We start from the raw sequence: 5,148 nt of genomic DNA, 5'->3' as shown, positions 1-5,148 counted from the left end.
TGCTTGCTAAAATTCAATATAGTGTATTTCTGTATAATTCAATATTGCAGTTTCCTATTGCTTGTTTGTTAATTTCCGGTATAAATTCTTTACGAGGAACTTTAGCAATACAAGTCCCTTCTTGATTAAACCAGTTTATTCTTTCTCGATACAAACTTTTAGTACACAGAAAGTCCACAGTCAGTACGGTTCTCATCACTTTAAACTTAACTTTTATAATACACGCTATAAATCACATCGATTCACAATCTCGATAACTTTCCTCTCGAAGAGTACAAAAAACAATCTTTATATTCCCGTAACTACTGTTCACTTCTTTAATTATCTATATATTGCTGGCTTCTCTGCCATGCTTATATACTAACAAAGAAGTGTTTCAAATGCACTCGGGCCTCCCCAATCATTCATGATCATTCCAGAAATTTCACGCATGCTACCAGTGTGAAACGCACCAGCAGCGTCACGTGATTTCTGCTGTCGTAACAATATTTAAGCATAGAGAACTGTCAGTAGAGCAGGGAGTTTGCGTAAAAGCTTCATGTGATAGTGGTTGGACTATCTGACAAATTACTGCAGACTTGAAATTCTCCCCAAACACTGTCAAGTACACCCTAGATCATGAGACAAAGACAGGCAAGTTTGAAAATAGGAAAGGAAGAGGCAGAACACCTAAACTAAATTATATTGATGTTAAGTTTCTTCATTTATGGAGCCTTAGAGACAGAAAGAAGACTGCCACTGATCTCAAGCATAAGATAAACGACCATGTATCAAATGACAGAAAAGTGTACAGAGCTACAGTATCCAGAAGACTCAACGAAAATGGAATATATGGTCGTGTAGCGATTAAAAAACATTCACTTCAATCTCCTAATATTGTCAAGAGACTGAAATTTGCTAAAATGTACAAAAACTGGATTGTTGATGATTGGAAAATGGTGTTATGGATGGATGAGTTTTAGTATATAAGCCTGGTGAGAAAAACCAGCACGATTGAAGAGATATCGAGGAGACAAATTCAAGAGATAGATAATTGAGTCAAGTAAAGTGTGTGAATCGCTGTGATTTATAGCGTGTGTTATAAAGGTTGTTAAGTTTAAAGTGACTGTGGAAATTCTGTGTATTACAAAGTTGTATCGAGAAAGAATAAACTAGTTTTAATCAAGAAGGGAATTGTATCGCTGAAGTCACTCAGAAAGAATTTATACCGGAAATTAAAAGATAAGCAGATACTCAACAAATTGGTGTCAGAGAGTGGGACAGAAAAGAAAAAAAAGAAGATGGAAACGAGAAGTGGCAAATCAAACTACAGCTTAGCAGATTTGATGGCAGCAATACAAGAACAGCAAAAGAAACAAGAAGAACGAGAAAATAAACAAGAAAAGAAATAAGAAGAGAAACAACAGCAGTGGCAAGAAAACCTGCAACAGTGGCAGCTTGAACAGCAAAATAAACAAGAGAGACTACAGCAGTTGTTGGAGGAAAAAGAAAGAAGAAGAGAGACAACAGAAGTGGCAAGAAAGCCTGCAAAAGTGGCAACTCCAACAGCAAAATAAACATGAGATTACAGCAGTTGTTGGAGGAAAAAGAAAAGAAAGAAGAAGAGAGACTACAGCAGTGGTTGGAGGAGAAAGAAAATAAACAAGAACAGAGACTACAGCAGTGTTTGGAGGAGAAAGAAAATAAACAAGAACAGAGACTACAGCAGGGGTTGGAAGAGAAAGAAAATAAACAAGAACAGAGACTACAGCAGTGGTTGGAGGAGAAAGAAAATAACCAAGAAGAGAGCCTACAGCAGTGGTTGGAAGAGAAAGAAAATGAACAAGAAGAAAGTCTCCAACAATTGAAAGAAAGCCAGAGTACACAAATGGAAAACTTTAGTAAATATCAAAGAGAATTAAATACATTAAAGAATGATTTACGGTCTTTTACACAAAAAGGATATATTAGCCATCGACCTAATCAGCCTCAGACAATGGGAAGCCCCTTCCAGACCCCGCAGCTAAACCCTAATGCAAACATATTCAGTCCTGCCAGAAGTCACATTCCAGACACTCTTGCAGGCTCTCCCCTTTAGCACGGACTCTAGTCCTAAACCTAGCCATGTAGACTTCGGACTGATTTTGAATTCTATACCTGAGTTCTAGATCAGCTACCAGTGCTCTATAGTTGTGCCTGTCATCTGCTGACAACTGTCCAGTATTTCCAGTGGTTGTCCCTTCAGGCTCGTTGCCAGGTACACTGCTTTCTGCTTCTCTGTCCATCCATTCATTTCTGCCAGGAGCTCAAATTGTGCTCTGTATGCTTCCCATGGTGCCTTCCCATCGAATTTCTGTGGCTTCCTTCGTACTAGATCACCCCTATTGCTGACACTTGGTGGCACACGATTTCGAAAGTATGGCACACAAGGCCTACACAACTGCCCCACCCGATGTCCTCAAGCTGTTGCTGAGGGATCAGTTTGTAGATGCCTTGGACAGTCCACAACTGAAGATACAAGTAAAGCAAGCACACCCCTCTACTGTGCAGGATGCAATGGCTAGAGCTCTTGAAATCGAATACTACGTTACGTTAAGTCCAGCACAGAAGTACCAATGTTGGTACAGTCATCAGGTTTCAAGGCCAGAAAAGGGCAGCTCTCAAAGAAGTTTGAGAGACTTTGTTAGTACTGAAACAAACCTGGGCACAAGAGAGCTCAATGCCGGCAACTTCAACACAGGGGAGATGCCACGGCAGGAAAGGCTGCTACCCAGAAAGGTTGTTGGAACTGTGGAGAGCAAGGACATATGAGGAGCCAGTGTAAGAGGAATACTACCAATAAGTCAGTCTCGGGGAAACCAGTAGTGGTTGGTGTTGAGAGACGCCCACCAAACCCCACTGTGAAAGTCCTAACAGCTAAGTGTAAAATGGCAAATACACACACACAGTGTCTATGTGACAGGAAAGCTGGATGGTCAAAAGTGCAACTTTGTCATCGATTCTGCATCTCAGCAAACCCTTGTGAGTATCAAGGAGCTAGATTACAAAGGAGTACCAGAAACCATACAGAAGCTCTGTGGCGTGAAAGGACATAATACAAGGTTGTGGGGACCAGTGTGGGTAACTATTGAGCTCATGGGCATAAACGAAAGACACAAAGTATACTTGGCTGACAATGAAAGACCTATGTATATTAGGGTTGGACTTCTTACTACCGAAGAAGTTTGTAGTAAACTTTGATAAAATGACATTTGAGAACAACAAAGGCCAAATTCTGGTAAGTGTTAAAAGAGAGGTTGGAACCAGGTATAGATGTGGAACCACGTATAGATATTAAAGCAGAACAGGAGAAAGACCAAGATTTGAAGCCAATAATTGATTTTCTACAAGAAAGCATTTTTCGCCTTGCTTGGGAGAAGGTGTCTAGCTTAAGCCCTGTGACAAAGAAGTTCCTCGGAAAGAATTTATACCAGAAATTAACAAACAAGCAGATACGCAACACAGACATTTTGAGTAAAAACAATAAAGGACACTTTGATTAAAAATGTTGCAACAATGCCTGATAGACTGTCTGCAGTTATTAAAGCAAAAATATTAACTGTTTGCTGAACTCAAGCATTTTCACTGAGTTTCTGTTGCACTAAATATGAAGACTAATAAAATTTTGATTTTTCACCTGTGATTTACCTTCCATTGTTCATTGAATGTAGTCTGAAATCTAATTTTTGACTTTGTCCTAACACTTTTGCACAGTACTGTATGTTGAATATTTATATACACTGACCTCTTCTGTAACACAAAACAGGCATATGTCTAATATTTATATACACTGACCTCTTCAGTAACACAAAACAGACATATGTCTAATATTTATATACACTGACCTCTTCCGTAACACAAAACAGACATATATCTAATATTTATATACACTGACCTCTTCAGTAACACAAAACAGACATATGTCTAATATTTATATACACTGACCTCTTCTGTGGAAACAAGAAAACTGGAAAGATGGAAATATAATATCTTGAGTGTTAATTCTTTGGTAACCACCACCTGTTTTCCTGAACTCTACCTCATAAGTCAAAAGACAACTGTAAAGAAGTATCAATAAACGTGTTACTCTAACTTTCAGCCTGTAAAGACACCCAGAAGTATCAATAAACCTGGTATTATAACTTTCAGTCTGTAAAGACACCCAGAAGTATCAATGAACCTGTTATTACAGCTTTCAGTCTATAAAGACACCCAGAAGTATCAATAAACATGTTATTCTAGCTTTCAGTCTGTAAAGACACCCAGAAGTATCAATAAACATGTTACTCTAACTTTCAGTCTGTAAAGACACACAGAAGTATCAATAAACATGTTACTCTAACTTTCAGTCTGTAAAGACACCCAGAAGTATCAATAAACATGTTACTCTAACTTTCAGTCTGTAAAGACACACAGAAGTATCAATAAACCTGGTATTATAACTTTCAGTCTGTAAAGACAACTGGAAGTATCAATGAACCTGTTATTACAGCTTTCAGTCTGTAAAGACACACAGAAGTATCAATAAACATGTTATTCTAACTTTCAGTCTGTAAAGACACCCAGAAGTATCAATAAACCTGGTATTATAACTTTCAGTCTGTAAAGACAACTGGAAGTATCAATGAACCTGTTATTCTAGCTTTCAGTCTATAAAGACACCCAGAAGTATCAATAAACATGTCATTATAACTTTCAGTCTGTAAAGACACCCAGAAGTATCAATGAACCTGTTATTCTAGCTTTCAGTCTATAAAGACACCCAGAAGTATCAATAAACATGTTATTGTAGCTTTCAGTCTGTAAAGACACCCAGAAGTATCAATAAACATGTTACTCTAACTTTCAGTCTGTAAAGACACACAGAAGTATCAATAAACATGTCATTATAACTTTCAGTCTGTAAAGACACACAGAAGTATCAATAAACATGTTGTTATAACTTTCAGTCTGTAAAGACACACAGAAGTATCAATAAACATATTATTCTAACTTTCAGTCTGTAAAGACACACAGAAGTATCAATAAACATGTTATTTTAACTTTCAGTCTGTAAAGACACACAGAAGTATCAATAAACATATTATTCTAACTTTCAGTCTGTAAAGACACACAGAAGTATCAATAAAC

At 37.5% G+C, this 5,148-nt stretch overlaps 1 long non-coding RNA gene across 1 annotated transcript in view; it reads right to left on the bottom strand.

Annotated features, from left to right (window-relative positions):
- Positions 1 to 5,148, bottom strand: part of LOC111084017 — a 10,202-nt gene that overhangs the window by 2,463 nt on the left and 2,591 nt on the right. The window contains exon 2 of the long non-coding RNA XR_002609362.1: positions 3,964 to 4,076. This is a non-coding gene — a long non-coding RNA (uncharacterized LOC111084017). The remainder of the gene's footprint in view (positions 1 to 3,963; positions 4,077 to 5,148) is intronic.

Source organism: Limulus polyphemus, unplaced genomic scaffold, assembly GCF_000517525.1.
Source record: "Limulus polyphemus unplaced genomic scaffold, Limulus_polyphemus-2.1.2 Scaffold12850, whole genome shotgun sequence".
Lineage (NCBI taxonomy): Eukaryota > Metazoa > Arthropoda > Merostomata > Xiphosura > Limulidae > Limulus > Limulus polyphemus.
The sequence above is the reverse complement of the archived record's forward strand: the minus strand, read 5'-3'. Positions and strand labels throughout refer to the sequence as shown.